Here is a 26,674-nt window from a genome sequence, read left to right on the forward strand (position 1 = left end):
CACTCATTGTTCAATGTCTCCTTGACTAGTGGTTTCTTCCTTTCTGTTTACAAACTTGTCCAGGTTTTCTTCATTCCTAAAAAACACCCTTCAGTTGCCTGTTCCCTCTCTTCCAACTGTTGTGCTGGATCCCTCTTTTGATAGCCACACTCCTGTGTCACCTTGTCTTGCACTTGTGAGGCCCCATCACACAGCCCCTTCCTTCTCTTCCATGACCACTCGCCAGCATTTGGTTGAATTGACCACAAGCCATCTGGGCTGCAGTAGGATATATGCTCCTTGAAAGCAGGAACTGTTTCCTCTCTGTGTTGGACTCCCTAGCACGGGGCACATGGTAGGCATGGTAGTGTTTATTGTTGGCTTGACTCCTCCTACCTTCTGCTCCCAGGATTTGCTCTTCCCTGGTTCTCTTCTTGCCCTCTTCATTCTCCTTTGCTGGATCAGCAGCATTCTTCAAGTTCTCACAGTGAGTGGCCTTCACACTACTGTTGCCATTTTACAAATTGTTCCTAGGATTCTGCTCACTTGACTCTTCATTAAGTCATACAGGTTTTCCCAGGTTTCCCAGAATTCTTAAATCGCAGATCTGATCATGTGTAAGAAGCTGCAGAGGCTCCTAATTGTCTCGAGGACAGAATCTAGCTGCCGGTGCTTGGTATTTAAAGGCTCTCATCATCTGCCTGCAGCCTACTTTCCCAGGCTCAGGCTTTTTCATTCATTCTACTTCAAGCCAAACCTTCCCAGGGTTGTCTGTAGGCAGTGTTCTTACCCGATTCTCCATGACTTGACATGGACTCTCTGTTCCCTCATGCTTGAAACACACTCCCTCTTCATCCCCTTTTCCTCCCAGAATCCTTTGATTCTTTTCCCTCACATGGGTGCTGCCTCATTGCCCCCCCCCCCCCGCAGATTACTTTCTATTTACTTCCTGTGGGGTTTTTCACATTTTCTTACCTGTGTTCTTAGTTTTTCTCTTCAGTAAACCCCGAGTTCATTCAGTTTTTGTCAGTTTGTGCCCAGCCCGTAGGGGTTTATTGAGTAAAGAAAGTTGCATAAGCATTTCACTATAATAATCATAGCACGGAATTTTTGTTTAGGATTACAATTTCAACAAAACACAAATGTGTGAGTCATGCTTCGAGCCTTTCTTCTTAAAAAAAAAATTGACTTAAAAATCTCATAGTTAAATTCAAGTTGTCCTATATTTAGTATCTGTGGTATGCAAATCACTATGGTAGAAATGATTATAGTATTTCTAAAGGCATCATTAAGATTTATGATATTGGAGGAATATAATTATTTACAGCTTGACTATCAGTCAGTCACAAAGTCACATCTCAATTAAGTGCCTACTATGTGCCAGGCACTGAGTTAAGCTCTAGGGATACAAAGAAAGGCAAACCCCCCAAAACATAGAATAGTTGCTGCTGTCAAGGAGTTCACTGTCTACTGGGGGAGACAACGTGGTAAACAACTAGTTATGTACAGACACGATATCTATAGGACACATTGGGAATCATTTCAGAGGGAAGACAGTAAGATTAAGGCCAGGGAAAGGCTTCTGGCAGATGGTGGAATTTAACTGAGACTTGAAGGAATCTTGGGAAGTTGGGGGGGGGTAGAGATGAGGAGGGGAGAGAATTACAGGCGTGTCCAGGGAGTATGGGGGAGGCCAGTGTTACTGAAGAACACAGTATGTAAAGGAGAGCAGTGTGTCAGAGAGCTGGGGAGGCAGGAGGGACCAGCTTGTAAAGGGCTTTGAATGTCAAACAGAGGATTTATATCTGATCTGGGAGATGAGAGTTGCTAGAGTGTATTGAATTCAGGGTGATTTGGTCAGACCTGAGCTTTGGACTGGTCAAATTTGACAGCTGAAAGGGGAATAGATTGGCGTAGGCAGAGACAGGAGGCAGGCTACCCACTAGCAAGTATGAGCTGTTGGGGTTCTGTACTAGAGGGGTGATGGTGTCAGAGTTGCCTCATTCCAGAGATGTTACTGTAATGATTGGAATGATGCCCCCTGCTGGAGACTTACTGTAGAAGAGCTCCACTCATGAGGTGAAGGTCTTTGAGGGCAAGACCATGGGTCTTTTCTTTGGCGTCAGGAAGTGACATTTGCTTGTGAGAGGAAGAAGGGGGAGCCTGGCGCTCTGACTGGGGCTCTTTTCCTGGGGACTCTGGGGGAGAGTGGAGCTAGGAATGCGTTCTCCCTTTAATAGATAGATGAATGTAGGCCTTTCTTTCTCTCTTTACCAAATTCTTATTCTCCTTAATAAATGCTTAAAAGTCTAACTCTTGCTAAAGCTTATAATTTATTGGCGACCACTCATTAGATATTTTAGACAGTTTAGCTAGAATTTTAGCTTTAACATTATAGAGGTAGAAATGAATTTACCAAATGATTGTAGTGGTTTTAAAATGAAGTTTTGCAACTACTGTTGCAAAATCACATGTGTTATACTTGTATATTTGTGGTACACATTACAAATCCTGTTCTTGCTTCTCTGGGGTTATAGAAGGTTAATTTTCTTCCTTATTCAGAAGGAAAAGGGGAAATTGGGGAATGGTGGCGCTATTCAGATGTTCTTCCCTGTCACTGAGGCATATGGGAAAGATGCTATAGTGAATGAATCTTTGTGGTAGTGTTGTTGTTTTTTCTCTAGAAATTGCATTTGGATTTGAATTTGTGGCATTGCCTCCTTTTGGAGAGAAATCAGATGAGTGTTTGGAGGTCAAACTTGGTGGCTTTCAAGAAGGTTTCTGGCTGGCTGGATTCAGGTTGCAGCTGTTGCTTTAAGACTAGCTGGTATACTGTGCTGGGTTGCAGTATCTTTCCTTTGGAAGCAGAGAGGAGTAGGCTCGAGGAAGCTGGAGCCCAGCCCGAGGTGGAGATGCAGTGTTAGTGCTGGAGCCAACCGAGGGAAGTTCAGATGGCATGCTATACTTAAAGCAAGAATTCTTCAGAATCATCCCTTTGTGGAGGTGCTGACTGTGAATCCCTCTAGTGCCAGGTAAGGCTGCCAGGGGATAAAAGGCTGCACTCGGAGGAGAGCTCATCATTGAGGAAGTTTCCATAAACATCCATGATGTTACATAACTTGAGCTGCTTGGATCTTAAAATGGATCTTTATGACCCGCTTCCTCTATGGTATAGGTAGGCAATATTAAATGCATTCTGCATTTTTTCCCCACTTATGTTCTTTGGCATTAAACCAGTTCAAATCTGGCAATTTACAACTAAATCGGAATGCTTTGAATGTTGAGGATTTGTAGTGAGTGCCGGAATAGAATGCTTTCTATTATAGGTTCTCCTTTACATACTAATATTGTGTTCTTTCTGAAAATTTTTTTATAAGCCAAAACAATGAATAGGGAAATTTGAATATTCCTGTCTTTGTTTTTCCACTTGTGAGCATAATTAGTTCAGTTTTTACCCATCTCTCTAATTTGGCTAATGACTTCTGTGCTAACTAATGTGTTTTATACAAAGCAAGTTGAAACCTGCAGAGAAATGGTGACCCATGAGTCAGTGTGTCGGTGGGATACTCGATGCATTTCTGTAATGAGGTAAAAAGGCATGTTCCATTCCTGACTGGTTGTGACAGATTTTCAAGTGTAATAGGAGAAGATATTTGCTTATCTGTACCTGAAGGAGAAAGAAGCAGCCAGCGATTTATTCTCGGGATAAAGGGCTTGTTGAGAGCTGGTAATAAGCTCAATGGCAGGCACCATTAGGATGAAAAATGCAACCATTTTGAGAAATATACTGTAATATGATATTTCTTTCAAGTTGGTCTTTGAAATTCACTCATTTCTTCGGGAAGTGTGAAGCGATGCTTGTCACCTGCTGATCGGTGTTATTTTCTAGGTTTAAACAGCATAGTCTTAAATCATTAAGTCAGCTTGTTAGTTTGAAATATAAGCCCTAGAACAAAGCCCTCGTCCGGGAGGGGTTCTCTGGACATTTGGAAGGAATCTTGCTTTTTTGGTGTATGACTTTTGAGTAGAGGAAGCTGTGAATATTTCAGTACCATTTTTAGATCTGAATTACTTATTGAGTCCTTTTCCTAACTTATTATGCGATTTCAAATGTGAAACCATATATTTTGGAAAAAATGTGTAAGTAAATAGTTTTTCTGTATTGATATCAGCAATGCTTTCTAAAGATGCCCAGTAATTTGCTCATTAAAGAAGCACTTCTCTACAGGCCAGAGGACTGGCTTTATTATTATTATTTTTTTAAATTTAACAGGGTAGTGAGTGCATTTCTACTTCATCTCTCAACGAGTACTCTTGCATTAGAGTAGTCATAGTTAATTGAAAATCAAATGTTAAAAATGTCATCTATAGTAAGAGTGTGTTTGTAGGCTTAATTTGTGTCCTCTGCTTGACTGCTTTCTAGAAAGGTATGACATTGAGGAGTATGCTGGCAGTTTAACAACATTAAGTGTCTTTTCATGGGCTCATAGAATTTAAAGCTAAGTACTCTCTAGGCCAGTCCCCTCATTTTACAGATGAGGAAACTGAGCTAAAGTGTGGAGGTGATTTGTCCAAGTTTATAGTAGCAGAGCTGAGATTTGAACCCAGATACTTTGTCTTCAAATGCCAGTAAACTGTGTGGCTTTCCTATTGGACACTGGTTTGTGGAGCTATGTGAGAGCCTAAATTAAAACGTTTTATTTTGAAATCCATAGATTATTTGGACCACAGCCACTTATGAAAATTGCCTCAGAGGTGTTGGAGCAGCTCTGGTCTATGTAGGGAGAGGAGGCAGAGCAGGTTCACTTGAAATCACATATCTTTGATGACCTATAACATTTTTTCCATCAAAAGCTTTAAGTATAATAGAATCACTTTTACTTGGTTCCCAGGATTTAAAAGTCGCTTTTAATGACTCTGAATATTGAGTTCCTACAAAACAAATAATTTAAATTATATGAATAAGGTTTCTAAACATCCTCTTTTCTCTACTGATAATTCTCTAACTGTAGCTCTTTAAAAAATATAGCTGACATTTATATACTACTTTGCTGTTGCAAAACCCTTTGCAGTGATTATATCATATGGTTCCCAATACCACTATGAAGTAAGTAGTTTAGTTAATACTGTGCTCATTTTTAGAGATTAGAAAACTAAGGCCCAGCTTGACTTCTCCCAAATCAGGCCAGTGATAAATAGCTGAATTAGGGTTTGGCCACAAAAGCTCTCTGATTTCATTGTGCTTTTCTTCAAACACTCTGTATTTTGGTCTCTGTGTTAGGTAAATGAAGTTGATGTGCACCCTTGGTTCTCGCCATTGTCTGTCAGACGTATGACCTGGAAGTGTTGGCACTGAGTTATTTTAATTTTTCCTGCATGTGAAATTGTGCTTTCTTCACTTTCATATTGTTATTGTAGATCTTCACCACATTTTACAACTGAGATCAAGTAGCATCTTTAAGCCTTGACAACCTCAAGTGTTTTATCCTTTAAGGATTTCCCCCTTTTTTTGCAAGGGCGGGGGAGCTAGGGGTCTAGATCTGTGATTTTATTAGTTTTGGAGATTCATAGTGAGGAAACCCTTCCAGTGCAGATCCGTGACTTTTTTTTTTTGCAGTTCATACTCTTAGAGAGTTGCTTATGTTGTCCAACAAGCAGCACTATCCCATAGGAGATGGAGGAGAGAAATACTAATCACAAAAGGAAGAAATTTAGAAAGAGAACTTGTCCACTATAAATTTGATTTGTCCATATAAATTCCCAGCAAGCTGGGAGGAAAGGGGCCAAAACCAAGTACTTTAGAAGACAAAAAAAGAAAATAGGTGTGTATTACCCAGCTGGAGAGTAGATTTCTTTTTCTTTCTTTCTTTCTTTCTTTTTTTTTTTGGAGAGTACATTCTACTGCAGATGAGAAGGAAAGAAAAATGAAATGCATTCAAGATGTTTGTGTAAGAAATCATTAAGACCATCATGGTTTTCTTCAATAAGACACAGTGATGAAACAAGGCAGTTTAATTTAGGAGACTTGATGGCAGTGATCTTTTTGCCTAAATTATTCTTCTGGTAACTTTTTTTCTTTCTTTTTTTTTTTTTTTTTTGTGAGGCAACTGGGGTTAAGTGATTTGCCCAAGGTCACACAGCTAGTAAGCATCAAGTGTCTGAGGTCACATTTGAACTCAGGTCCTCCTGAATCCAGGGCTGGTGCTCTATCCACTGTGCCACCTAGCTGCCCCTCTTCTTTTAACTCTTGATACCTTCAGACCAAATTATTTGTGATTCACTTTGACTCCAAAATACAGAGCAATTAAATTCTTAGGTACTCACAGTGAGTCCTGGACGGACAAGTGGGGTGGCTCTGGACCTTAAGATTGTGTAGTTTATCTTTTCAAAGAGAAGGTGGGGCTTGCTTCAGAACCTTTTCTCTCTGGGTTTCCAGATTGTCATGTATATCCTGTGCTAGATATAACCCCTCCTCTTACACCCCCCCCCCCAAAAAAAATCAGTGAATGACCACTTAAGGGCCCAGAATTTTTCTGTAGGATTCAATGAATAATGAATGTTCTTACTTTCTTCTCCATAGTCTGTTTATGATTGTACAACAGAGAAACAGCCCAGAACATTTTTCTCAATAATTTGTTTCCAGAATAAAAACAAAACAATGACTATTGGTTTAAACCAAAGCCCTGGAGTGACTGTGATAACAAAACCATCCCATTTATTTTATAAATGATCAGGTAATTGGGATGCAGTACAAAAAGGACCAGCTTGAGCATTTTCCAGAAGCAAAGACCTATCAGAGCACAATAAAGGACCTTGATTGTGGTCCTGCTATGCCTTTAACTCTCTGTATGACTTGGGCAAATCAGTTCCTTATATGTCAAATGAGAGGGCTCAGTTCGACTACTAGCTTGGCCACCAACTTCTATGCTCTTGAACCCATTGCTCAACTCATTTCTGTAGCAAGGAACAACTCCAGATGGATTAGGATGTAAGATTTTTTGTCAGCCTGTAATTCCCAGAGGGTCTTCTCATAAACATACTTAAATAGATTAAAAAATAAAAGTACTTCTGAGCTGTCAACACTTTCATTGACTCCTCCTAGGGGTTAAGTGATATCCATTTAATTTGATTAACATTTCTGTGAGGAAGTTAGGGAAATTATCTCATTCATTTGTTCATTTAATAACCACAGGATACTTTGTGATATTACTGCTATTCTTTTGGGGGGGGGTGAGTAAGGCAATTGGGGTTAAGTGACTTGCCCAGGGTCACACAGCTAGTAAGTGTCAAGTGTCTGAGGCTGGATTTGAACTCAGGTACTCCTGACTCCAGGGCCAGTGCTCTATCCACTGCGCCACCTAGCTGCCCCAACTGCTATTCTTAATTGTAATTCCTAAACTGAAACAAGGAATTAGGGACACGATGAGGGCAAAGCAGGGTCAGGGGAGAAATCCAGTATCAAAGTGTAGGTCTATTGAATCCTAGTTTTAGCATTCTTGCCTTTTGGGAATGATGTGGTATCAAGGAGGGCCACATGGTCCTGTGAATTGACCAGGTCATGCCGTTTTTCTTCTAGATAATTCATATGAAATGGAATGAATTAAATCAGCATTCTCTAGTTGTGGCTTGGGAGAAAGGAATACTGGGAGAGTGTCTCTTTGAGAAATCTAGTACGTAATTAATTTCATAAAGTAATGAAATAACTGAAATAGTCAGGAAGAACCTGGTTCAGACCTTTGGCTACTGATTACTGCTGTGAGGCTTCATTCTCGTGGAGTAGGCCCCACACTGCAGGGAGCAGGAGCAACATTTCAGAAGGAAGACTGACTTCATGTTTTCTGCTCATCATGTGATCTGTGCAGAACCCTGAGTCAATGAAAGCTTTGTTCCAGCTGGAGATAATCGTCAGTCTAGAGGAATCAACAAGACTTTTTGAAGGATTAATTAGCCATAAACTATTGAGAAACTGCCCCTTTACCAGAATTATTTTTTAGTAGGGCATGGGAAAACCTTTTCAGTTTATGTTTTGAGCCCATGTGGAGTATTGGACCTCTTGAGCCAAATGTTGCATTTTTCTTTTCTGCTTAAATCCAGAGAGGATATTAGCAACACCAGCAACTAGTATCTTAGCTGCTTAGAGTGCTGGAGCCGTCTCTCTCTATGCCTCTAAACATCATTTAGTTCATCTCCTCATTATACAGATGTAGAAATGGACCTGAGCTGGTAGGAGTGGCAGAGAGTGGGTCACCTGACTCTAGAGCTTTTTCCATTATATGACACTCTTTTCTTTCAAGAACTTGACAAGATCAGAACTTATCTGTTTTTCTTTGAAGAAATGGTTAATGACATTTGTTAGTAAAGAATTATATTCCTTTTTATCTTCTGGAACTTGATTTTTTAAATTGTTGCTTTTTGTTTTTACATGAATATTCAGTTCGTAATGGTTGCTTTACTCCATTACGCATAGAGTCATTCCTAAAAATAAACATTTAAAAGGAGCAAAACAAACTAATGTTTTTACCATGTCTCTCACTATATGCCATAAAGAATAACATTTCAAATGGTATTTTTTTAGCCTGCTAAAGTTTGAGGTTATTTTATTAAAATTAGTGTTATTAAACACTGCCACTTTAAGCACTTGGCTCCAAGTTGGGTTCTTGAATTAAAATTTATAGGCTCTACAGGTGTAAGTGTAAAGATGTACAAAGATCATTTAGTCCACCTTGGTAATTTTACAGATTAAGAAACTGGCATAGACAAGGAAACAATATTAGTAAGTGGGTAGAGCCAGGATACTAACTCAGGTGCTTAACTCTAACCTGCCATGGGGCAATGCATTTGATGGATGGCAAGGGTCAGTAGAGTAGAAATAAAGCAGAAATATTTTATTTATTTGGGGCTTGTAAGTTTTTGTTAATGCCATTTAAGATGGTGCATGTATAGAGATACTGATATTTGTGCATTGAACTTAGAAAAAAAAATTGCTAGTGGATAGAGAGCTCAGTATTTTAAAATTTCATGCCCTGAAATTTAGCAAAATGATTATATTTTGCCTTCAAATAAATTTCACAGCAAGTACTCAAAAATATTTTAAATTGGGGGTATATAGGAGGGTTTTTTAGGGGGTGGATATGGTAAAAGACAAACTAACAAGGAAACAAACAGTTCTATCGTTGTTTCTGCATGCCCAGCCCAGCCAGCTAGAGTTTGGTCAGCATTTCTAGTGCCGATGAATAGCATTTGTCTCCCTGACTTGGTTTCCTGGGTCATTTTCTCTTGAAAGGTAAGGTAGGAAGTTTTCTTGCCCAGCTTCAAGCCCAGAGGACTGTTTATTTTTTATCCGTTGTAATGTTTATACAGGGGATTGGTTTGGGGGAAGATTGGCTTGCTCTAGTTTTGAACTCTGGAGTGTGGAGTCTGACTACCGGAGTGAGGGAGGCCCTGCCTTCCCTCTAGGGAAGTGGTCCTGTGTTTTGACCCAGTATTTTCTCTTTGTGATTTGTTTTTCTCGTAGAGCATAATCCGTTTGAGTTCTGTTATCCTTAACTTACCATTCTAGAATCCCGAGAGGACCTGTGCAGCAGCCTCTAGAAGATCGAATCTTCACTCCGACGGTCTCGGCAGTTTACAGCACTGTGAGTATGGGTGGGCAGCTGAGCTCTGTCATGCCACTGCTCTGCTTTGCGTCAGAGCCACACCTAACAGAACACGTATCGGAATATTTAATGAAACTCCATATCGTCAGCTTTAGGGGTGATTCTTACCACTTAAAGTGGAAACTGAACCACAGTCAATTCTCAGCCCATCAGATTTTTCTTCCCACAGGCCCAATCAAGATTGAGGGCAGCATGTGAAGACAGCTTGGTTTTGTGTGCTTAGTCTTCCTTTTCCTAGAAAATTAACAATGAGGAGTGGATTACTTTACTGTAGCATGCTTTTTATGTGTAGCAGAGAGCCAGTAAATTTTTGCTATATATAGACTTGATAATATTGGCAAATGAAAGCAGGCAGTGCAACAGTGGAAAAGAACACTCACTGGATTTGGAGTCAAGACCTTGGTTCAGATACCAGCTCTGCCTCTTCCTTGTTTTGTGACCTTGGGCAGGTGACCTCGTCTCTCTAGCCTCAGGTACTCAGTAAAATGAAGACCTCTGAACTCTGTTATAGGATCATGTGGCAGTGTAATTAGAAATGAATTTCAGCTGATTTAAGGGGTAAGTTTACAATTGTGACCATCTTAAAGGAATTGGATACCAACATTCCCTATGAGGGGGCAGCTAGGTGGCTCAGTGGATAAAACGCTGGACCTGGATTCAGAAGGACATGAATTCAAAAGGACCTGAGTTCAAATATGGCCTCAGACACTTGACACTTACTAGCTGTGTGACCCTGGGCAAGTCACTTAACTGTCATCGCCCAGAAAGAAAGAAAGAAAGAGACGGCAATATTCCCTATGAGCAGCTCTTTCTGAATAGCAGTATAGTCTCAGTTTTCCCCCATGTTCCATGTGAATTTCAAGCTTGTTTTATTTTCATATTTTCCTGAAACTGTTAAAAGCAATATTTTCAATTATTATTCTACTTCAATTTCCCTGTTTTCAGCATTTAAAGAGTAGTTTGAAATGTAATATTCAGGAGTCTCTCAGATGCTTAGAATGATCTGTACCAATATATAAATTAACCCACCAGCAACTTATGTTTCACATGATTTGTTGAATATTTCCATTAAAATTTCCATTCTTTGTAGGCATTAAACGGCTTTAAATGTTTTATATGAGTACTACTTGGCTTGTCTAAGCTAATATGTTTTCCAAATTTGGCTCATATTGATAATTTTATTGTATTTAATTCCAGCACTGACAATGATAAAATGGCAGCTTTGCAAATATGTGTAAAACATCTACCAACCCATATGGAAAAGAAATCAGTTCTGTGGACATAGATTTTAAAGCAAAGGCTACATAGTAATTTAAATGCAATGTTTAGTAGTCATTGGCTTTTAAGCTGATACTGGAAAATTACTTATTCAAAATATGTTTTATCTAGATTAAACTGATATTTTTTAAACTAAATTTTTATCTTTTCTTTTTACATTGCCTCATTTTCCTCATGTATTTCTCCTTCCCTGCCTAGAGAGCCATCCTTTATTACAGAGAATTAAAAAAAAAAAGAAAGTGGAAGAAGAGAAACAAAATTCAGCAAAACTGATCAGTACAATGAAAACATCTAATATATGCAGTGTTCCACATCTGTGGGGAAGCACCCCCACCTCTGCAAAGGAGTGGGGAAGGTATCTTATAGTATCTCTTTTTTAAGGGCCAGTCTTGTTCTTTGCAATTTAACAACATTCACTTTTGATTATTTTGTGGTGGTGGTTCTTTCCAGTTATATCATTGTTATTATGTATCTTGTTTTCCTGGATCTGCTTACCTCATTTTGCATCAGTTCATTTAAGTCTTTTCATGCTTCTATATATTCATTATATTCATTGTTTCTTATAGCACAGTAATATTCCATTAACTTCACATACCACAATGTTTAGCCATTCCCTCTTTTAATGGAAAAATACTTTGTTTCCAGTTCTTTTCTGCTTAAAAAAAAAAGCACTGCTATAATTTTTTTTGTTGTATATGGAGTCTTTCTTTCAGTCATGTCCTTCTTGGAACATGTGGCTAGCAGTAGAATCAGAGGTAAAATGATATGGACATTTTATATGTTTTTTTGCAGGATTACTTTCCAGAATGATTACACTGAGTCACTGCTCCGTCCCCAGGGTATTAGTGTGACTGTCATTCTACAGCCCCTCTACCATTGACTCTTCTTATTTTTTGTCATCTTTGCTAGTTTGTTGGCATTGTGAGGTGAAACCTCAGAGTTGTTTGATTCGCATTTCTCTTAGTAGTAGTGTTTGAGAGCATTTTAAAAATATTTGTTCCTTTGAGTCTGTTGGTGAATGGCTTTTGCAGTGATGTTTTGTGGTCTTCAGTAATGTGCTGAAATAACTCCTGTAGCACGTTACACTTTCCAGAGCACTTGCCCCCTGACAGTTTTGTGAGGTAGACAGACATAGAAAAAGCATTTATTAAGCCTATAATGGTGTGCTAGATACTGAGAATCCAGAAACAAACAAGACTGTCTTACCATCAGGGAGCTTACATTCTAACAGGGGAAGGTAACACCAAAAGGGGAGCTGGGAAGTGGGTGGAGAAGTCTGCAAAGGAAGGAGAGGGGGGGTAGAATGGTTTTGGGTGTGGCCTGGGTGCCTCATGAGATGGCCATGTGGGCCAGTGATCTAGCCATCAGGAGAGAGGGCCAGGAGGGGAGGCAGCATAAAGTTATTCAATAAATCCCAATGCCTTTTATTAATTACAATGTACAAGGTGCTATTCTAGGAACTGGGAGTTCAAGAACAACAAGAATCAGCCCTGTTTGTAAGGAGCTTGTATTGGGGGAACACAACATCCACATATCCAAGTATATATGGACAGTGAATCTAAAATAATGAGGGTAGTGAATGAACCTGCAATTTTATTGGCATAGGCCAGAGATGTCAAAATGGCAAAACCCGCAGTGAAACTTCTAAGTAATTGGAAATGTTTAACAAAATAAATAAAAAATAGGTAATATTAATTTGTGATTTTAAAAAAAAGTCAGTATGTGGTTTATAGGGATCATTTTCTATTTCAGTTTGACTTTACTGGTGAGGGAACTAGTGCAAACTCCTTCTAGCAATGTCACTTGGTCAGCACCTTCTCTGAAACTTACATTCTTAGTTGCCTGGAGCACTAAGTAGTCAGTCAGTAAACATTACTTAAGTGCCTGCTTTGTGCTAGGCACTGTGCTGGGCGAAGGCAAGACAGGATCACACAACACAGTATGTGGCAGAGACTTGAACTCGGGTCTTTCTGCCAGCTCTCTGTCCACCATGCTATGCTGCCTCTCAAAAACAAAAAAAGGTTCCGTTCAGGTTAGGCAAGGAGGGCTCTAGCATTTGATGGACTTGGGAAAGACTTCATAAAGAGGCTGGTACAGGAATTGTGTCTTGAAGGAAGGAGAGCTATTCTATGAGGGTTGTCCAGATTGTGGAGCTGGAGCACTGTGTGTGAGGAAGGAGGGATTTAGAAAACAAACAGAGATGGTTCTCCTCCCTAGTGTATGGAGGAGGGTAGTAACTGCTCTGAGGGAAAACCCACTTGGCAGCAGTTGGGAAGCTGGACGGGAATGAGGAGAGATCTGAGGGAAGGAGACCAGTCAGGAGGCCCTTTATAACCTAGGGAAAAGGTGAAGAGGTCCCAAATTAAGGGGCTTAGTTATGTGAGTAGAGAGAAGGAGGGCACTTGGGAGAGATGTTCTAGATGCAAGAACAGCAAATTATGGCCACTGAGGGCTCTGTGGGGTTGGGTGAGAGTGAAAAGTCAGATTATGATGCTGATTTTACCAGTGCCTTGCTTGATAGGATTACGGAACTTCAGAAGAGGGGAGGGACTAGGGAAATAGATAATGAGCTCAGTTTGGACACGTGGAGCTTGAGATGTCTTTGGGGCATCTAGTCTGAAATGACCAAAAAACAGTTGATGATATGTGACTGAAGCTCAGTCATCTGTATGGAGATGGCATTTCAACCCATGGGAGCTGAGAAACCGACCCAGGGAAGAGCCTTGGGCAACACCCACACTCAGGGGCTATGATAGGAGTGATGAGCTAGCAAAGGAGATGGAGGAGGAACAGACTTTGAAAGAAAGGAGAACCAGGAGAGAAGGTTGTTACTGACATCACCCCCCCCCCCCCAGAAGGCAAGAGGATTTAGGCAGAGACTGTGGTCACCTGTGTCAAATAAAGCAGAATTATCCGTAAGTTTGGTGTTATTCACCCAACCTGCCTCTGATGTAATAGCAAATGAACCATTTATCACGTGCATGATTTTTGGGGGGGTTAAGGTGAATCTGTGAGAGGAGTTTATATCTGATCTTCTTAGAGGTTACAGGTGGCCCCTCAAGTTTATTCATCAGGAAAGTATCATGTTAGAACTGTGCTTTAGAAATGACATTTTAGGGGCTAGATGGAGGGTGATTTGCAGAGGGGAGAGGCCTGAGTCAGAGACTAAACCTCAGGTCTGTCTCTGAGCTCTGGAGGCTGACTTCTTATAGCCCTGGGTTGGGTCCTAACTCTGGGTCTTAGGGCAAGGGCACTCACTTTCACCTTTCTAGGAAAGAGAAGTGAAGTTTGAAAAGGACAGGACAAATCCATGGGTTCTAACAGCAAAAGTCATTTTGGAAGAATTGCTTTTCTTTATCAGCTTATAGAGAGATGAAGTTGCCCAGGGCTTCAACATTTTTTTCTTCAAGGCTAATACCTTAGTGGGCCATTTTTCTCCAGTTTTCTTCCAGTTCTGGGGTTCATAAGTCACTATCTAATGTGTGTCATAAAAATGGAAGTAAACTATGTAGAATAGAATTATAGAAATTATATTTCATGCATAAGTAAGATTGTATTTCATACATGTCATAAGAGTAAAGGGTTTAGAAGGGTCTGTAATGGTCTTCAGGGTTTTTTGAACTTGCTTTTAATAGTTCTATCATCGTATATCAATAGAATTTGTTTTCTTTGTTAATCCTATTAGTTCTATTTTGTGCACAAATATGATTTTAAGGAGTCTTAGACTTTCCTAAATTGCCCTAAAAAAATATTGACTCTTAATCTAGTCTAACCCTAATATGAAGCATGAATCCCATGGACACCAGCCTCCACAAGTGACCATCACTATCCAGCCTTGGCTGGAATTGCTTCAGTGATGGAAAGCACACTGCAGCAAACACTGCAGTAATTTCCTGCTGTGTGCAGAACATAGTGTGGAGAATAGTAGCTTCAAAGGAAAAAAATAACACTCTTGCCCTCAGGGAACTTAGTACATTTTCATTGTTAGGCAGTTTATACTTAGCTAAAATCTGGCTTTTTATAATTTCCACCATTTGTCTTTGTTTTGTCCACTTGGGCCCAGCTGAGTAATGCTGTCATGTGATATTCAGATGCTACCACAAGGCATTCAAAGCCCTTCAGAATATCATGCATCTTTCCAGTCTTAGATTAATCCTGAGAGCCCATGTGCCAGCCACACCATGTCCTCTGTCCTCCAGACACATGGAGCTTGTACTCTTGGGGCTCTAGGCCTTTCCTCAGTTTGCTTTATAATACTCAGAGCATCTTCCTTCCTCACTTGTGCCTTTGGGAGGCAGTCTGGTATGGTTGGAAACTGTTGCTGTAAGTGTGTGGAGAGCTTAGGCTTATTTACTATCTAGGTTTTTGCACTGACTGCCCTCTCTGTCTAGAATGCTCTCCCTCTCAGGAAATCCCAAGAAATCCCTTCCATCTGCAGCCTTCCCTGATCTCCCCAAGCTGCCTCAGTGGCCCACTTTTTTTTTTTTAAGATTTTTAATGAGCAAGGTCAATTCCAAACCTTTTTATTTATTGATTTTATTTTATTTTATTTTTGGCAGGGCAATGAGGGTTAAGTGACTTGCCCAAGGTCACACAGCTAGTAAGTGTCAAGTGTCTGAGGCCAGATTGAACTCAGGTGCTCCTGAATCCAGAGCTGGTGGTTTATCCACTGTGCTACCTAGCTGCCCCCGAGTGGCCCACTTTTCCAAGGCTACCTTGAATGAATTTTGTACATATTGTATATCTACTTAGATATGTGTGCATGCTGCCTCTCTTTTTAGACCATAAACAGGGCCTGCTTGGTCTTTGTTTCCCCACTGTTTAACACAGTATCTGGTGCATGATAAATGCTTAATAAACATGGGAACAAAAATGCAGATGAAAGGCATTTTAATTCACTCATTCAAATTGAATAAACATTTGTATTCAATAAACTATGTACCAGGCTCTAGAAATTATAAAATTCATCAAAAGTTGTAAAAAGGCATTTTGTTGTTATTGTCAAGTCTTCTGGTAATCCTCCTCCTCTTCCCCCCTCCCCCAGTCCTCCCTTTTGAGCCTTATACTGATGCTTTGAGGCCCAGTGCTCCCAGGGTCCCTCCCTCTGGGACAAGGGTGGTTAGGTGGATTGCCTAAGCACACACCTGGAGAGATTTACCACCTGATCAGAACTCTTCTCTGCCAGGCTCCAGCCCCAACACTATCTTATATGCTACCAGTGTCTCAGAGTATTTTTTCACTTGAAACCCAAGTAGAAAATGTATTTGCAAAAACTCCTTCATGAGTTTTAACACATATATTAAAAATTGATGCTTAAAAAAAGTTAGGAATTTGGGGATTTGCCCTTTCCTCTAGTCCCTGTTGTCTTAGGTTATTGGACGTTATTGAGAAAGGTGCCAAGCACAGATTTACATGTGTTGCATCTCTGTTCAGCTAGTCAGCTATTTGGTTTGTGGGTTTATCACATATCACTGGTTTATTATGCGATTATTCCAGACCAGGCACCATACTCTGCATGGTGAGCATACAAAGAAAGACAAAAACCAGTCCCTGTCCTCAAGGAGCTTACATTCTAATGGGGAAGACAGTGTTCAAGCAGTTATGTAAAAATGATATACACAGGGCGTGTGTGTGTGTGTGTGTGTGTGTGTGTGTGTGTGTGTGTGTGTGTGTGTGTGTTAAATTGTAGATAATCAACAGAGGGGAAAGCACTAGGATTAAAGAGGTCTGGGAATAGCTGTCATGCCCAAGGTGGGACTTGAGCTAAGGAAAAGAGAGTGTTTTTAACCTGGTACTGATAAGCATTTCCTCTTTATACCTGTTTTAATAGGTAAACTTCTAATAAGGAAGCTTTTGGTTAGGCTTTGGGCTCTACATTTATTGCCCGGCTTTCTGTTCTATTTCTTAGTGTTGCTGAGCCCATAAATTTCCTAAAGTAGTAATGGACTGAAACAGGCAACCCCATCTTTTTGCAGGTAATAGAAACTGAGTCTCTAGGTGGGGAAGGAATTTGTTCAAAGTAACACAACTTGTTAGTATTAAAGATAGGACCACAATCCAGTTATTTGGACCTGAAGTCCTTTGCTTTTCCCATGAAACCATACACTTTTCATCCAGGTTATGAAGAATTTTAGAATCAATGATTCTTTTTACTGTCTTTAGGGTTCTTGATGTTTGTCCATCTTCCATTTGTTTTCAGTTATCTTCCTTAAGTTTAGAAAAAATGAATTAGTCATTTGGAGCTAATTTACTTATTTATTTTAATAAACATTTTTATTTAAAGTTTTGAGTTCCAAATTCTATCCCTCCTTTTTTCCCTCCCTTCCCCCTCTCTGAGGTGGTAGGCAATCAGAGGTTATACATGTACAGTTATGTAAAACATTTCCATATTAGTCGTTTTGTATAAGAAAACTCAAGTAAAAGAAAAATGAAAGAAAGAAATAAGGTGAAAAATAGCATGCTTTAGTTTGTGTTCAATCAATATCAGTTCTTTGGAGGTGGATAGTATGCTTCATTGTTGGTCTTTTGGGATTGTCTTGGATCACTGTATTGGTGAGAATAGTTAAGTCATTTCACAGTTCTTCATCAAACGATATTGCTGTCACTCTACAGGTTCTGCTCACTTCACTATACATCAATTCATATAAGTCTTTTCAAGCCTTTCTGAAATCATCGTGCTTGTCATTTCTTATAACACCATAATATTCCATCACCATCATATACCACAGCTTGTTTAGCCAGTCCCCAATTGATGGGCATTCCTTTGATTTTGGAGCTAATTTAGAATTTCCTTATTATATGGCTTTAGAATGGATTGCTTCTTTACTTTGATAATGCTCTTATTCTTAAACGAAGTTAGTAGTTAGAATATTTCTATTTTTGTCAGCCAAGGAGGGCCTGTCTTGATCAAGCTCCTGACGGCTAAGTAAATTAGGGCCTTTCACCCTACTGGATTGTGACTGTGAGACCAGGGAGGGCCGTGTCACAGCTTCCTTTTACATGCTCAGCACCTATCATAATGCAGGGCCTTATGTACAATAAGCTTTTGATAAATGTTTCTTTAAAACAATTAGTTCTCAAGGGGCAGCTAGGTGGCGCAGCGGATAAAGCACTGGCTCTGGATTCAGGAGGACCTGAGTTCAAATCTGGCCTCAGACACTTGACACTTACTAGCTGTGTGACCCTGGGCAAGTCACTTAACCCTCATTGCCCTGCTCCCCCCCAAAGTAAAAAATTCGTTCTCAGATGATTACTTGATTGTGGAGGTTTTTTGGATTGTTTTTCTTGACAGTTGGATAGCACTTTTAGTGCTTTCAGAACACTTTTCCAGGACTAATCCCACCCACTTAGATTGGGGAGGAACACTGGCCTTGGGAGTCAAGAAGCAGGGTCTGTATCCCGGCTCTCCTCTTTTCAAGCTGTGGGACTCAGGGCAAGTCCTTTCACTTCACTGTGACTTCAGGGTTGTTTTTTTTTTAAATTATAAAACGAAGGGGTTGATTTAGATAATCTCAGAAGTCCTTCCTATCATTAAATCCCATGAACCTAATGATAACCTTGCCTAGGCCTACAGGATCACATACAGAAGAGAAACACTTCTCACTAAAATGTATCTTTTAACCTCAGCTGAATTATTTAGAGAATTGAGGTCTGAGGGAATCTTAAGTCAGTAGTTTTTTTTTTGTAAACATACGCGTTCTTAACCCTTTGTTGCAGTGCTGGTATAATTGTTTTAGATTAGTCAAAGAATCCACTGAAATAGTATGTTTAATGCCACAATCTTATTCATGAAGTGTTCCTAGAAATGGCTTAGGGATAATGATATGTTGATAATGATTTTCAATGCTAAAGGACTCAGCAATAAAGTTCCCATTAATAATTTAATTTATGAAAACTATTCCTTCATTGAAGTGTCCACTACAGACTTACTCATGGGATATTCAAGTTAGGAGTGGCTTTGAAAGTAATTTTGTCCATCTTTCAATGGAATAGAGCCATTTGTTGTATAAACAACATCATTGACATAATTGAATCATAGGATTTAGAGCTTTTCATGAAGACTCTTGATCGTTTCTAGGGTTACAGTAGTTCAGAAAATAAACCTTTTCTATTATTGAACAGTTTTGTTTCTTAGAAGTATCTTTTTGTTTTTTGGTGGTTTTTTTTTTGAGGGCAATGAGGGTTAAGTGACTTGCCCAAGGTCACACAGCTAGTTAAGTGTCAAGTGTCTGAGGCTGGATTTGAACTCAGGTCCTCCTGAATCGAAGGCCAGTGCTTTATCCACTGCGTCACCTAGCTGCCCAGAAGTATCTTTTTGTTGAGACAAAGTCTGTCTCTTTGTACCGTCTGTCCTTTATTTAGTCTTGTACTTCTCCTTAAAAGCCAGACTTGATTAATTTAATTCCTTTTTTGAGATAAGAGCCCTTCATGGACTCAGAGAATCTGAGTTTATTTAAATATGTGAATCCAAAATCTTCCATCAGTCATCTAATCCCACTCATATCTAAACAAGACCTTCTTTCCTCTTGCATCCTACCTGACACGTGGTCATCTAATTTTTGTCTTGTGGCTTCCAGGAAGGGCAACCCATGATTTCCTCAGTACATCACAACTAAATCTGCTTCTCTGCAACTTTCCTGTGTTATTCTTGGCAATGAGGCCAAGCAGAATAAGTCTAATCCCTCTTTCATATGCCAGCCATTGCATATTTGAAGAAAGCTTTCAGGTTTCCCATTAGATTAAATAATCCTCTTTCCTCCAAAGGATCCTCCTATGGTGTAGTTATCAGTTCTGTCACCATCTTGATTTGTTCTCTTCTGGACATACTAATTTTCTTCTAAACGTGACACAGAACTCTACAAGTGAACTGGATAGGGAACCACACAGCCATGGTAGTTACCACTTCCTTAAGCCTGGAAGGAAATGCCACTTTTAATGCAGGGCAAGATTACTTTGATTTTCTTGGCTGGCTTGTTATACTATTGACTTGCTGAGATTTCCATTCACTAAAGCCACTAGACCCTTTCCAGACAAAGTACGCTTCAGCCATGCCTCTCTCATCTTGTACTTGGGAAGTTTATTTGTTGTGCCCAAGGGTAAGACTTTGCCTTTATTATCCCTTTTAGATTTCATCCTATTAGATAGCTTTTCAAGATCTTTTTGGATACTGACTGTGTCACTATGCTAGCCATCCTTTCCACCTTTTTGTCACCTGTAATTTAGATGAGGATGCCATCTTTGTCTTTTTCTACATTATAAGGAAAAGAGCTTGGAATAGTTCAGGACCCAGCTCAGATCCTTGGAGAAATCCCCTTTTAACCTCCTTTCAAGTTTATATTGTATCATTAATGAGAATTCTTTGGATCTGGACATTCTGTCATTTCCAAATTCATGCATGAGTAAATGAATAAAGCATTTATTACATGCTCAGCTTTGTGCAAAGCCTAGTGCTAAGCCCCCACGTGGGGACACACAGAGAAAGTAAGACATCTGCTCTCCAGGAGCTCACATTCAAATGGGGGAGACACCACAAGTGAGATGGGATGGTCCCATAGTCTTTAGGGTCCGGTGGCACTGATTAATTGCCATCTGACACTGCCAAGGACTTTGGTCACAAGGCCTTGCTTTTCTAGGTCTTCGGTAGCTGTGGCTGCAGCACCTTCAGGAACAATTCCCAGGCTGCATCTCCACAGGGGTTGTTTCCCAGGATGATGGCTGAAGGCACTGGCTGGAAGCATGGATGTTTCTAAGGCTCTTGGGTTCAGGGTCTTGGGCTGTCACCTTTAGGATCAGAGGGAGTCTGGTAGTTAGGCTAATGGTGGTGGTCATTTGACTTTCTTGGCATATGATGCTTCTACTCTCTCCCTCAGGGGCTTTTGTTACCTTAGTTAGGCTGGTCTGGCCGCCCTGCATGTAGCAGTTGGTTGGCAGTTGGTTGGCAGTTGGTTGGCTGTTGATGGGGATATCTGAACCGCCTCCCCAGTTGATGGCTGGCTGTGAGGGCTGGACTGGGAGCAGAATACACGTGATTGGGCTCTCATACAGTACGAATCACTTCATTTTCCCCACAAGAATAGGATGAGAGACTTTGTTAAATGCTTTGCTAAAATTGAGGTCTGCTATATTTAGAGGAGTCCCCTAATCTATATGTTTAGTTGCCTTCTTGAAAAAGGAAGTTAGTTTGGTGTTGTGTGTTCTTGATGAGGTCATGCTGGCTTTTGGTGATCATTATATTCTTATTTTATTTTTATTGATATCTTTTATTTTTATATGACTTAAGTCTCCTGGAATACCATTCCTCTCCCTCCCTACCAGAGAGTCATTCTTTATAACTGAGAATAAAAAAGGGGAAGAAACCCCCAAGATCATCAGATCTGAGCAACGCCTCAGCCCAGCCTGACATTTCCAGGAGGCAGTGTCCCCCATTATTGTCCCCCCTTCTCCCCTCTCTCTTCTTCTGTGAGGCCAAGCTTGGTCAGTAAACTTGAGCAGCATACAGCTCTGAGTGCTTTGTTTATCAGTGTTGTTTCCATGTAAGTTGCAGTTGTGTATGTTGCTTTGTCTCAGTCCATATTATTCCTGTCTCCTCTGCATTTGTCATGTATCATTTCTGGGGCCTTGACATTAGTGTGCTGCAGGTTGTTTGGCCATTTCTTGCTTGATATCATCTATTTTCTTTTTGTCAATTTTATTAATCTTTCTTTTACATCATCTTCATTTCTCATTTTATGCATGTTCTTCCCCCAGCCATCCTTTATTTCAAAGAATATAAAAGCAAGAAAAAATTTCCAAGGTGAGCAAAACTAGGCAGTGCCTTCCTCAATCCTGGCAGTCCTCCTAACTGCAGAGAGGCAGGGAGGGAGGGAGTCGCCTTGGCCCAGCTCTTCTCTGGGGCCAGGAGTGCTGATGGCAATTACATGTTCTTTGTTGTTACTCAGTCTTTGACCACTGTGGTAGTCAGCCTGTGTTGAGTTGTTCTGTTTCTGCTGACTTCAGCTTGCATCAGTTGATAGGTCTTTCCATGCCTATGTGTACAGATTAATTGAATGACTAACCTGAGTTAAAATGACTGAGAAAATTCAAACAGCAAAATAAAAAATTCATTTCTATGTACTGTGTACTATGTACTGCTTCTATGTACTGTGTTAAGTGCTTTATGTATATGATCTCATTTGATTTCCACAACAACCCTGGGAGGTAGGTGCTATTATGTGCCCCATTTTACAGTTGAGGAAACAGAGGGCAACACAGGTTAAATGACTTGCACAAGGCCACACAGCTAGTAAGTATCTGATGCTAGATTTGAACTCGGATCCCTCTGAATGCAGGCCCAGCAATCTGTCATCCAGTGCATTGCCTTGCTGCCTGTTAAACTACACTTATATGCTAGCCAAACTGAGAATTTAAAAGAAATACAGGAATACTTATCAAAATATTAAGTATAAATTAACAGAACTTGAATTAGAAGTCCCACGTGTCAGAAAATAAAGTCAAACTACCTTTAAAAGAACTACTCAAAGTAAAAAACAAAACCCATTCTAGATGGGTTTTCACATGAATTTGATCAGACTTTTAAAGAATTTTTGGTACTTATGCTACAGAAATTATTTTCATGAGTTGAGCAAGAAAACACTTTACTAAGCTCTTTTATGAGATAGACATAGTCCCAAAGTCTAAATCAAAGAAAGGAAAGGGAACTGCTATCATTAATGAGTATTTGATTTAAATTTCAAATCAAATATTGATAAAAAGACAACAGCACTATATTCAAAATATTCTTCACTGTGATCAACTTGGATTTATACGAGGCACATGAAATTGGTTCACCTTGGGGAAAATAATAAACTATATTGAAAATCTCAAATCACATGATTGCAGCAGAAGATTCAGACAAGGCCTTTGAAACGTAAAGCATAAGCAAAGAAGGACTTTCTTTAACTTAATAAAAGTATATTTCTTAAACCAAAATTTAGTGTCATACACAATGGCAAAACACCAAAGCTTTCCTAGGAAACTTTCATCTGACGTTTGACATAATTCTAAAAAACACCAAGGATAACCATAGAATGAGGACAAATAATTAAAGACTAATAAAATATTGCGGAATTTTAACAGGATGAAAATTGAACTCACTGTTCTATGGTTTTTATACTTTTTTTCTCTTTTGAACATTGGGAATACATCTGCCTCTGTGTTCTATAGCAACTCGTATTAGCCACAATAGTTTTTCTTTTTTTAAAAAAAAAAAGATTTTGTTTTATGTCACTTGTATTTCCCACTATATCTCTTCCTCCACTCCCTGCCAGAGAGCCATCACTTATAGCACATTTTTTTAAAAAGAGGAAGAAAGGGAGGGAAAAGTCTTGGCAAGTTGACAAATGTTGAAAAAGCCTGTTGTTCTATTTGTCGTTCTCCACTCATAGTCTCTCACCTCTGCAGAGAAGTTGGGGAAGAGGTGTCTTCTCTTGCTGATTGCTGTTCTTTATGCTTCGGGGGTCACACAGATTGTTATCCTGCTGCCTCTGACCTTGTTGTGGGCCACTCAGTTCATACTACTCTGTATTCCTCAGATTGACCCTTTCTTACAGCACAGTAATAATTTGGTATATTTCTGTACCACAGCTGGTTTTTCCTAGCTGATGGGCATCAACACAATTTACAGTTCTTTGCCACCCCAAAAAATGGTGTTACAAATATTTTGGGGAATATGGAACCTTTCTTTTATTATTGCCCTTGGGTATTGACCTGGGGGTACATGCCTGTGATTAGCAAAGAAGTCTCTGGTTTAAAGGTATGGACATTTATTCACTTTATTTGCATCATTTCAAGTTACTTTCCAGAAAAGGCATACTGATTCACAGCTCCACCAATAATGCATTAATGTCACCATCTTTCTCCATACCTTTCAACATTGCTTATTCCTGTCTTTTGTCATTCTTGCTCATTTGCTGTGTGTGAGGTGAAACCTCAGGATTGTTCTGATTTTCCTTTCTCTTATTAATGATTTGGAATATTTTTTCATTTTCTGTTCAGTGTTTGTGGTCCTTCTAAGAACTGTTTCTTCATATACTTTGATTTCCATATGTTGAGGAATGGTTTTTGCCAGTAAAATATTTCCATCCTCTACATACCTCACCTAGGTATAATGACTGAACCTATGACTTCATTGTTTATAGGGAGCTGCCAGTTGAGGAGATTTTCTCTAATGTATGTATGTTGGCATCCATGACATAGAATCTCAGACAGTTACCTAGACCAGAGCTTCGTAAACTTTTTCCACTCACGACCCCTTTTTGCCTGAGAATCTTTACAGGGCCCTGGCTATATGGGTATATAAAATAGGTATACATAAGCTTTTACTGTTACTAGAACACAAAGATATTAAGTAATTTGTCCAAGGTCACACAGTCAGAGGTTTCTAAGGTAGAACTTGAACCCGTGTATTCTTGGCTTCTAGGCCAGCTCTCTATCCATCCTGCCACACTGCTTCCCTTTGTCTTCCTTATCTGAAATATTTTATAGAAGGACATTTTCCCCAGTCAGTTATTTCCTTTCTTATCTTAGTTGTATTCATTTTGTTCATGTCAAAACTTTTCAGTTTCATGTAATGAAAATTATCTACTTCATCTTTTGTAATTTCCTTTTTTGGTTAAGAATTGGCCTTTAATTCATAGCCATGACAGGTATGTGATTCTGTGTTTGTTTCTCTTCTGATTTTTTTCATTGTATGAGCTGTCCTATTCAGGTCATGAATGGCAGTGCTGGTTCAGGCCTCATGCTTGCTAGTTCTTTAGGGAGCCCAAGAGCTCGTCTGAGATTGAGGAATTGGATGTATGAAAGTCAGCTAGCCACTTTCTTGCAAGAAACTTGCCTTTCTTGGATATCCATTCTATTTTAGCAATTCTTTGGGTATTTTCCACTCTAAGGATTATTTTCATCAGAAATGAATGAAAATAGAAAATAATCAACTTTACTTTGTCTTTGTTGTTAGTTAACATTGTTTCAGCCACTCAGAGCTTTGGTCCAGTGCCCTCTTTGATACTCTTCTTTCCCCCAGTTCTCAGTTTTTTTTCCAGTTCTCAGTTTTTTCTTGTCTTTAGCTCCCTGACCTTATTTTTATGGGAATGTGCCAGATTTTAAATTTATACTTTGTTTCCTACCCTAACTTCTTTTTTTCTTTTCTTTTCCTTTCTTTTCCTTTCTTTTCCTTCCTTCCTTCCTTCCTTCCTTCCTTCCTTCCTTCCTTCCTTCCTTCCTTCCTTCCTTCCTTCCTTCCTTCCTTCCTTCCTTCCTTCCTTCCTTCCTTCCTTCCTTCCTTCCTTCCTTCCTTCCTTCCTACCTACCTACCTACCTTTCTTTCTTTCTTTCTTTCTTTCTTTCTTTCTTTCTTTCTTTCTTTCTTTCTTTCTTTCTTTCTTTCTTTCTTTCTTTCTTTCTTTCTTTCTTTCTTTCTTTCTTTCTTTCTTTTGCGGGGCAATGGGGGTTAAGTGACTTGCCCAGTATCACGCAGCTAGTGTCAAGTGTCTGAGGTCAAATTTGAACTCAGGTCCTCCTGAATCCAGGGCCAGTGCTTTATCCACTGTGCCACCCTAGCTGCCCCTCTTTTTTTTTTTCCCCTTTCTTTTTTCCTACCCATACTTCTAAAGTCTAAATATGCTATTTTAAAATCTAAGGTCCTCTGGTGAATTCATATCCTCTTTTATGACACACCCCTCCGCCCATCCCTTTTTTTCTTCTTTGGCTTTCATTCTTTCTTTAATTGCTACACTTTGTTGTGATTGATTGATTGGTCACTTTGATACCTCCAAAATATCTTCTCAGGAACAAGTTTCACAAAAACTCCCAATGTTGTCCTTGTGACAGACTTGACGTACTGCTTTCCATTTTTTTTTTGACCATTTCTTAACAAAAGGGGAAAATGTTGCTCTTATTGTAATTTGGAAAGTAACACTGTCCATGCATTTGAACTTTTTATTTTTTTAAATGTCTCTTAGTATTGTCTGTATACTGTAGCTACCATGTATACTAATGTTTCTATAATGATGTTTTCCTGTGGTGCTTTTTAGTTGGCAGTTCTTTCCTTAGGGGATATGTTTATTGAGGATTGCCTTAGTTTAGATTTGTATCATTTTCATGAGGAATTGAGGTGTTAGAATTTTATCAGAGGTATTTGCAACTATTTTTTCTACAATCCCTGTTTTTTCTTCTCCTGCTGCATTTATTTCATTTCTTCTTAATCTTTTCAGTTTCATATAATTAATATTCTCTCTCTGAATTTTGGGTATTGATCCTGGCTCTGCCACTAGTCATGTGACTTGACCTCTGTGGGCCTCGGGTCCTCCATCTGTAGAAAGAATAAATGGGCTTGGACTAGAGGGTCTGTTACACATGTTTGATCTCATGATCTTTTATGATTTTTCAAAATCTTCAGCGATAGCTTTGATTTTGTTCCTTAGATTAAAATTTTCTTTTTTGTCCTTGGTTGAATCTAAGGTGCGTTTTTCCTGCATTGGTCATGTTACCTTTTGTTTTTTGATCTTCTCTTCATTTCATTTATACTCTTGCCTCTGCTCTCTGAAGAGAGCCATTCTTTAGTCTACAGTATTGCCTCAGGGGCCACTTCTCCAGTCCCTTCTCACACTGGCAGGCAGGGCTCCAGAGGGAATGAGGAACTTATTGGGAATGGTTTTCTAATAATATAGGACCCCCTCCTCCAGTTGATTATGGCTGCTATCAGCCAACTTAATTAGCTTTTATAAAAA

General features: G+C 39.5%; 1 protein-coding gene across 32 annotated transcripts in view; it reads left to right on the forward strand.

Moving 5' to 3' along the window:
* EIF4G3 (eukaryotic translation initiation factor 4 gamma 3) overlaps positions 1-26,674 on the forward strand; it is a 378,410-nt gene that overhangs the window by 94,777 nt on the left and 256,959 nt on the right. For 28 of the 32 annotated variants that reach the window (XM_043990697.1, XM_043990692.1, XM_043990672.1 and 25 more), the window contains one exon: positions 9,539-9,614. The gene's annotated coding sequence lies outside the window, so the exon portion shown is untranslated. Of the gene's footprint in view, positions 1-2,729; positions 3,012-3,135; positions 3,155-9,538; positions 9,615-26,674 lie in introns of those variants that run through there. The other 4 variants (XM_043990693.1, XM_043990695.1, XM_043990700.1 and 1 more) reach the window with 4 other exon arrangements.

This window comes from Dromiciops gliroides, chromosome 3 (assembly GCF_019393635.1).
Source record: "Dromiciops gliroides isolate mDroGli1 chromosome 3, mDroGli1.pri, whole genome shotgun sequence".
NCBI classification, from domain to species: domain Eukaryota; kingdom Metazoa; phylum Chordata; class Mammalia; order Microbiotheria; family Microbiotheriidae; genus Dromiciops; species Dromiciops gliroides.